General features: G+C 49.6%; 1 pseudogene; it reads left to right on the top strand.

Annotated features, from left to right (window-relative positions):
• Window positions 1–6,448: 6,448 nt before the first annotated feature.
• Window positions 6,449–7,586, top strand: LOC119469931 (annotated as a pseudogene).
• Window positions 7,587–9,233: the final 1,647 nt, after the last annotated feature.

The following is a 9,233-nucleotide window of genomic DNA, read 5'->3' as shown; positions in this document are numbered from 1 at the left end:
CCCGGACCAGTGTATTTTGTACGGAGAACCGTGGCTCCGGGGCGCCGACAAAGCAGCCGCGCGGGGCAAAGCAGCGGCGCTGGCCGAAAGAGCTGCGCTGGCGACCGTGGAGCACCTCTGCCCGGGAGTTTCCTAGTCTGTGGGCAATAAAAACGCGGCGTCCACTCACCCTCTGCGCTTTCACTGGGAGCTGCGATCCTGAGCTGTTCCTAAACGGCCATCTTGGATCTGTACCTCCTCTATTATATTTTCTATTTGTTATTTCTGATGTATAGGAATGGTAATAGGTTTTTTAAGTTGATCTTGAATTCAACAACCTTGCTAATTATTTTGCTAGTCTTAATAATTTATCTGTAATCCCAGCAGTTTGGGAGGCCTAGGCAGGCAGATCACGAGGTCAAGAGATTGAGACCATCCTGGCCAACATGGTGAAACCCCGTCTCTACTAAAAATACAAAAAAATTAGCTGGGTGTGGTGGCGCACACCTGTAGTCCCAGCTATTCGGGAGGCTGAGGCAGGAGAATTGCTTGAACCGGGGAGGCAGAGATTGCAGTCAGCTGAGGTCATGCCACTGCACTCCAGCCTCGTGCCTGGTGACGGAGTGAGACTCTGTCTCAAAAAAAAAAAAAAAACTATCTGTGTATTCTGGATTTTTGTGAAGACAGTCATATGGTCTGCAAATACGGGTAGTTTTTTCTTTACAATTTAAAATTTTTATTTTCTTCACATCTTTTTTAAAAATTTTATTATTTTTTTTTTTGAGACAGAGTCTTGCTCTGTTACCCAGATGGAGTGCAGTGGTACAATCTTGGCCCCTTTTTTGGTAGAGACAGTGTTTCACCATTTTGGCCAGACTGGTCTCCAAATTCTGACCTCAGGTGATCTGCCCACCTCGGCCTCCCAAAGTGCTGGGAGTACAGGCCTTAGCCACTGCCCCTGGCTGATTTGTTTATTTGTGTATTTCGAGACCGGGTGTCACTCTGTCGCCCAGGCTGGAGTGCAGTGGCATGATCTCCCCTCACTGCAACCTCCACCTCCCAGGTTTAAGCGATTCTTCTGCCTCAGCCTCTCAAGTAGGGGTTACAGGTGTTTGCCACCACAAGCAGCTGATTTTTGTATTTTTAGTAAAGATTGGGTTTCACCATGTTGGCCAGGCTGGTCTCGAACTTCTAATCTTAGGTGATCCATCTGCCTTGGCCTCCCAAAATGCTGGGATGACAGCAATAAGCCATATTGCACGGCTCATTTATTTCTATTATAGGTTGACTCACATACATTTCTGATATTTGGCATCTCATAACAAAAAAAAAAAAATGGCAACTTCATATGTATCAGCCGAACACATTGCCTAGGACCTTCAGTGTCATGTTCAATAGAGACAGTGATAGAAGCTACACTTGCCTATGTCCTAACTTTGATGAAAATTGCTTCTAAAATTTTACCATTAAGTATGATAATTACTATACATTCAGGAAGATGGGGCCAGGTGTGGTGGCACACACCTGTAATCCCAGCACTTTGGAAGGCTGTGCAGGGAGGGGAGGATCACTTGAGCCAGGGAGATGGAGGTTGTAGTGAGCCCAGATCTTGACACTGCACTTCAGCCTAAGTGACAATAAGATCTGGTCTCAAGAAAAAAAAAAGAAAGAATGCTAGCTTGCTCATAGTACATTATCTGATGTTGACTCTGCCCTTGCTTTACTTTAATACAATCTAAATCACCATGATGCATTATTTGTGTGTGTGGACATTTCTGTATTTGGCTTGGTGTTATTTTATATAAAATTTGGAATTCATATTCATAAAAGTTAGTGATAGCTAACTTCTATTTGGTTTTCTATGTTTTGGATATTGTTAAGTTACTTTCCTTGAAGTATTTCATTTCATCCTAGAAGGTTTATTGTAAAGGTTGTTTCTCCTTTATATATGAGGAAGTTAAGGTGCAGTGAAGGCAAGTCATTTTCCCTAAGGTCACAGGGAAGGTAGGTAGTGGCAGCAGAAATATAAATCCGGATTGCCTGGCTTGAAAGGCCATCACTAAGCACTGCCCTGCACTCTTTCCCTGTGACAAAGACCCATCATTCAGACTGTTCTGTCGTGAACTTTCCTTGTACATCCTTGTTCCAGTTTTGCACCAAGATTATATTCTTCTCAGTAGATAGTTAGATAGGTCTTCTTTTTCTCTTTTATAGAAATGCTCATCAAACTTTTATAAAAACCTATTCCATCCTATCACCTTTGCTAGCCTGACTTCTGCAGTTTTGCAGTGGCCTCCAGGTTTTACGGCACTTGCGAGCTCCTGTCCTGGGGATACTGGGGAGGTATACACCCCATAAAGCCAGGGATACAGACACGGACCAGCAACAGACTCCCCCACCCTCCAGCATCCTTTTTTTTTTTTTTTTTTTTTTTGTGATAGAGTCTAGCTCTTGTCACCCAGGCTGGAGTGCAGTGATGTAATCTCAGCTCACTGCAACCTCCACCTCCTGGGTTCAAGCGATTATCCTACCTCAGCCTCCTGAGTAGCTGGGATTACAGGCACCTGCCACCACACCTGGCTTTTTTTGTATTTTTAGTAAAGATGGGGTTTCACCATGTTGGCCAAACTGGCCTCTAACTCAGCTCAGGTGATCCACCTGCCTTAGCTTCCCAAAGTGCTGGGATTACAGGCATGAGCCACCATGCCCCGCCAGCATCCTTTCAAGAACTGGGATACAACCAAGCTTCCAGCTTCTAGCTAGGAGTCATTTGATCCTCCTCTATTCCAAAGAACTAGCCACTGTCTTTTGTTTCCAAAGCCCAGCAAGGTCCATGCTCTTCAGCCTCCAGCCACTTTGCATTTCTTCTTTTTCTTTTTCTTTTTTTCTTTTTTTTCTAGACAGATTTTTTTGCTTTCATTGCCCAGGCTGGAGTGCAATGGTGCAATCTCAGCTGACCGCAACCTCCGCCTCCTGGGTTCAAGCGATTCTCCTGCCTAAGCCTTCTGAGTATCTGGGATTACAGTCATGTACCACTGCACCTGGCTAATTTTGTGTTTTTAGTAGAGCCAGAGTTTCTCCATGTTGTTCAGGCTGGTCTTGAACTCCTGACCTCAGGTGATCCATCCACCTTGACCTCCCAAAGTGCTGAAATTACAGGAGTGAGCCACTGCGCCCGGCCTCTTTTCTGCTTTTCATTCATGGAGATGATTAACTTATTTTTCAGCCTGGGCATGTCTTTTTTTATTTTTTTATTTTCCCCCCATCCCAGTCTTTTTAATTTACTTTATTTATTTATTTTTATTTTTTGCAATGGTGTCTCTTCCACCCAGGCTGGAATGCAGTGGCACAATTTTGGTTTACTCCAACCTTCACATCCCAGGTTTAAGTGATACTCCTGCTTCAGCTCCTGAGTAGCTGGGACTACAGGAGTGTGCCACCATGCCCAGCTAATTATTGTATTTTTAGCAGAGACAGGGTTTTGCCATGTTGGCCAGGCTGGTCTCAAACTCCTGGCCTCAAGTGATCCACCTGCCTTGGCCTCCCAATGTGCTGGGATTACAGATGTGAGCCATGACACCTGGCCTTTATTTACTTCATATATCTCACCTATCACTGCTGCAGTTTGCACAAGAGAGAATGCCTTCAAACCTAATTTCTCCAAACTATTTCAAAAGGGAAGTCTGCTCCACGTCATCAGTGCTGTTATTTTTAAAGACCACATGTCAACTTGTCAGGTTAGAGCAAAGGGGTTTGGAGGGAGCAATATGAAAGCAAGACAGAGTCCTGGAGAGAAGGCAGCTGCCTTTTGAAGGTGGTCACTCCCTCAGACCTTGCCCTTCCTGCCTGGTTCCTCCAGTTGTCAGACTTGCCTGTTGGGGCCCACATAGGGGAGGGGGGGCTGGACTGAGAGGGAGATGGAGAAGCTGCCAGAGGCCCTTTTGGATCCAGAATTGAGGCAGCAGTTCAGCCAGGTCCAGAGGAGGAGGCTGGCACCCAGCCCCCAAGGGAATGGAACTGATTCCAAAATGTGGCGGGAGCTCCTGGCTGGGAGAGGGTTGTGCTTGCTCCCTTGAATCACCTGAGCCTAGGCTGGAAGGCCTAAGTGGGAGGATGAGGCCAGCCCACTCCAGCCCCATCCCCTCCCCTTTCCTAAGTGCCCTCCCTGCAAAGTCTGTAGAGAGCAGCGCTCCCTTGCACCGGCTCACCCCACACTGCCCTTTCGTTTAGCAACCCCCATGGGTATCAACATGAGATGATTCATTCTCCTAAAATCCCCCTTAGGGGTGAGGGAAGGCATGGGTGGCTCTGTGAGGTTTGGAGTGGGGGCTGCCCCTTCTCAGAGCTGCTGCGAGGACCAGGTCCACCCTCCATGGTGGGTGTTTGTGGGCTGGGCAGCAGCGCTGGATGGCACCAGCTTTGCAGGCCTGGGAGGCTGGGGTTGCATCAGCTCCCACTCCTGACAGGGCCTAGGCTCCTCCCTTACTTAACAAGTGACATTCTTTATGAGTGAGTGCAGAGGAGATGCTCCTGGGTGGTACAGGCACCCGGGAGCAAATTTACAGCTCAGGCTGAGATAGAAGTCTCTTCCAATACAGCTTTTGTTCAGTTGGGGAAATCAGCTGAGAGGGAAAGGGGCTTGCCCAAATACCCAGCCCTGGAATGTTTTGCGCTTTGGGGGTGGATCTCCCAGGATATGCATTTTATGGCACTGCCTCCTCTGAGCACATCAGGTGGGCCCGTATCTGGAGTGTAAGCCCCAGAGCCTGCAGAGCAGCCCAGACTCGAGAACGCTTTTGAACCAGCCCAGTGGGACTTCAGAGATGTGGGGTGTGGAGGCCTGGACAGCCAGCTAGACCAAGGGATAGGCTGGTGAAGTCTAACCTACCTCTCAGGAAGGAGACCCAGCTTTTCTCCACACAGAGTTCCAATGTGAGGACTGCATTCTTTGGGCCTCAGTTTCCCTACCTGTATTCCAAGGACCCTTCTAGCTCCTACACTCTGGGCCAAGGTTCTCCTCTGAGTCCCAGTCAGCCTAGAGGACCAGGGCTACATCTTTCTTGGACATAGACCCACCATCGGGCATCAGGAGGTGGGGGTGGGGTAGGCAAGGTTCCTGTAGGAAGGCAGAGCTGTCATCAGAGACGGTGTCCGCAGGCCGTGGGTGTATCGTGGCTCTGCTACTACTTGCTGGGTGACCCCGTGTCATTTCTTTGCCCATTCTGGACCTCAGTTTCCCCATCTGTTCTATGGAGATAACATGCCTGCCTACATATTTGAGGGCTTGGATGTGTGTGGGCCAGTTGCAGTGTTTCTTAGGTGTGGTCCTGCGGCAGCTTGCATCGCCCTGTACAGATTTCTGGCCCCACCCTAGGCTCACAGGATTAGAATCTCTGGGAATGAAGCCTGGGAATCTACATTTACACAGGCAGCCGGGTGATTCAAACATGATTGAAGAAGCACTAATAGTATATGGTGAGCTCTCTATAGAAGGTGAATTTGTAGCTGCCTTTTCACAAACGTAAATCTCATCTTCCCTTCCTTGGTGAAGGACACACACCCCAGGTGAAAATCACTCTGCCTTTCCAGATGCAGAATCTTATCTTTCCAATAAGATTCTGTTCACTGTTACTTTCTGTAGTTCATATTCCAAAACAATGGCAGTATCTTTCCATTTTTCAATACAAATGTGTAAGTTAAATTTTATTTTTTAAACTGGACACACACACAGTTTAGAATTTCAATCATGGCTTCCTCTCAAATTATTCACCTCTTTCTGCCAGGGAGCAGTTTTTCCCAGACAAGATCCTGGACAGAGACTGGTGTGGGCCCACTCCCCATCAGAATCACTGGATAATGACTGACCCCTGGAGGCAGTTTCTCTGCTTTACAGTCAGCTCATGGGCTGGGATGTGACCCCCCAAAGCTGCTGCAGAAGCTTCCACCTGTCCTGGGCCACCCCTGCCATCTGTGGGGGTAAGGTCTGTACCTGGTCTGCTTAGCCCAGCCGGTCTCACAGGCATTTAGCAAATTAAAAACTCTTAAGCATGTGCTATGCTTGGCTAAGCTCCCTCATGCCTTTTTTTGGGGGTGAGCTGGAATGCCTTCCAGCCCTCAGCATCCCTGCTGTTTATTCCCACCTCTCATCCCCACCCCCATACACACTCACAAATCCAAACACAGGCACAGTCACTGGCACGCACCGCCCTGAACAGCACCATTTCCAGCCTCTGCAGTACGGTCTCCTTAAGGGGAATTTAACAGGACACTAAAGAAGGCTCAGGGGCAGGGATGACCTCTGTCAGAAACAGGCTCCTAGACCTGGTTCTGCCTCTGACTTGCTGGGGGTCCATGAGAAAGTTGCTTTCCCTCTTTGGTTCCAGGTTCCCCAGCTGAGAAATGGGGGGTTGGGCCAAATGGTCTAATGTTCTGGGAACCTCTAAGTCACAGCCCGTAGCTGGTGGTCAAGATGATGGAGAGGCCCTCAGGGTCAGCTGAATACCTGAGAGGCAGGACAGGCCCAAAGGTGAGCAGCCTGAGCACATCAGGTGGGCCCAGAGCTGCAGCATGAGCCCCACAGCCTGCAGAGCAGCCCTGGACTTGGGAGCCCACTTGCACCAGCCCAGTAGGACTTCAAAGATGTGGGGTCCAGCCTCCCCTAATGCTGCAGGGCTGGAGGCTGGGAGCTGCAGATTCTGACCCCACAGTTGTTTTAGACGTGCTGGATGAGCTGGAGCAAGACACACGCCTCTCTATGAAATGAGCAGTCCGTCCAAATAGATAAGCTATGAAGGGCTGTGGAAGGGACCCAACTGTAGCCTGGGGCTATACACTGCCTTCTAGGGTACTCAAGCAGCTGACCTCTGGGGGAGGGGCCCCAGGTATGAGAGGCAGGGCTCAAAATCTAGGCCCAGTTTCCACAGTAACCCCTTCTGGAGAACCCAGGGCAGCTGGGAAGGGGCAGCAGGCAGCAGGTGCATTAGGAGCATGTTTCACAAATTGCATCGGCTCAGCGAGGCAGCCAGCTGGAAAGTGGATGCAATAGGCAGGGTGGTGGCTGCTCCCCACGGCCAGGAGTCCAGCCCAGCACCCACCCGAGTTTGCCGCAGGCCTGCTCAATTGAGCCATCTGAGTTCTGGGCCCTCTGGGCCCACCCACAGAGGTAGGGCTTTGGGGAAACCAGGTGAGGTGGCCTTTGCAGGAGGATATAATTGATTCATGAGCCTGGACAGCCAGGAATCCCCTCACCCACCTCCCCATCCTCACCTCTCCAGCCCCCTCATTCCCCAATTCTCCCACCAGCTCCCCTGCCCTGGCACTTGCCTCTGCTCACTCATCTCTTTTCCTGCTCCCAGGCTCGCCTGCTCATATGTCTTTGACTATTCTCTGAGTCTCCCTCTTTGCAAGCCGCCTCCTCTCTACTTCACACATCCTCCCCGATGGCACCAGAATACACAAGCACAAGCCCCTGCACTTCACCTTTACTGCCAGATATGGGAGATGACATGAAGACCCAAATGCCACTTGGCAAAAGATCTGGAGCCTGCAGAGGGGCAGATCTGAGGTTGTGGAAGCTCTGGGGGCTCCCTGCCGGAGGGTGCATTTAAGCTGGCTCTTGAATGTGGCTCTGAACTGAGACCTTGCCCTGAAGCTCCACACCAGGAGAAAGCTGCCAGCTGGACCCCTCCATTTGGTGTCTCAGAGAAACCTTGCACTCTGGAGGTCTAACTCTAAACCCAGAAAATACCATCTCAGCCTGGTTTCTTCTTAGGGAAAGTGCCACCTCACATATCCAGTTCTGCACCAAACCCACATTTGAGTAACAGGGCTCCTACCCTACACTGTGAGTGCTCTGGATGATGCAGTGCCCAGGGGAAAGAGCTCTCTGAATGCCAAGCCAAAACATATGAGGCTTAACTCCACCTCCAGCTCCCAAAACTGTGGGTAGTGAAGGACCCTAAACCAGTTTGCTGTAGAAAGACCAGCCTGCCACTGTATGGTACATGGATGGCAGGGGCAGTGTATAGTTGGAGAGACCAGAAGGTGGGCAGGACTGGGGAGGTATGGACATGGGTGTAGCGGTGGAGATGGGAGGGCAGACAGGTCTCAGATGAACCAAAGAAGGGATCAGGATGAGACATTCAGTTTTGTACCAGATGTGAAGAGTGTGGAATGCCATTCATTGCTTGAGCAAACGAAGGAGAAAGAGCTATGGCATGGGAGGATAGAGATGAGCTATGTCTTGAACGTCATTTGAAGTCTCCAGGGAGAGCCAGGCCTGTACCTTCACTGCTTCAGCTGGCCTTCAAGGCACATATGTTCCCTGGCCCTCTGGGCTCTCCCTTGGTAACTGTCAGCTGCAGTGGGGGCAGTTGCAGGTGACAGCTATGAAGAACCTACAGGCGACCTTATAGGCAGTCCCCTGGAAAAACAGAAACAGATCTATTTTTCCAGGAGACTGCCATGTGGCCAATGCCAAGAAGCTGATGAACAACCTTCTGAACAAAACCAGTTACCACAACCTGATCTTCCCAGCCACCAGCTCCTCACAGCTCATCTCTATCGAGATGGAGCTCTCCCCGGCCCAGCACATCAGGGTGGTAGGTGCAGAGGGCAGCTGTGGCTCAGGCAAAGAGGCAGCTCCTGCCCAAGCCCTAAGCAATCATTGGCCAGAGGAATGAAATAACTAGAGTTGACTTAGACTTAACAATACATGGAAGGGAGGCTGCAGGAGGGTCCCTGAAGTTTATAGGTGTCCAATATATTTTTTATTGCATTTTATGTTTTGGGGTACATGTGAAGAATATGCAAGATTGTTGCATAGCTACACACATGGCAGTGTGATTTGCTGCCTTCCTCCCCATCAGCTATATCTGGCATTTCTCCCTATGCTACCTTTCCCTAACTCCCCACCCCCCCGCTCTCCCTTCCCTATTTCCCCTCTGCAGACCCCAGTGTGTGATGCTCCCCTCCCTGTGTCCATGTGTTCTCATTGTTCAACACCCACCTATGAGTGAGAACATGCAGTGTTTGATTTTCTGTTCTTGTATCAGCTTGCTGAGAATGATGGTTTCCAGGCTCATCCATGTCCCTACAAAGGACACGAACTCGTCGTTTCTGATGGCTGCATAATATTCCATGGTGTATATGTACCAAATTTTCCCTATCCAGTCTATCATCAATGGGCATTTGGGTTGGTTCCAGGTCTTTGCTATCGTAAACAGTGCTACAATGAACATTCGTGTGCATGTGTC

Source organism: Cebus imitator, unplaced genomic scaffold (genome assembly GCF_001604975.1).
Source record: "Cebus imitator isolate Cc_AM_T3 unplaced genomic scaffold, Cebus_imitator-1.0 Scaffold1049, whole genome shotgun sequence".
Taxonomy (NCBI): Eukaryota; Metazoa; Chordata; class Mammalia; order Primates; family Cebidae; genus Cebus; species Cebus imitator.
The sequence above is the reverse complement of the archived record's forward strand: the minus strand, read 5'-3'. Positions and strand labels throughout refer to the sequence as shown.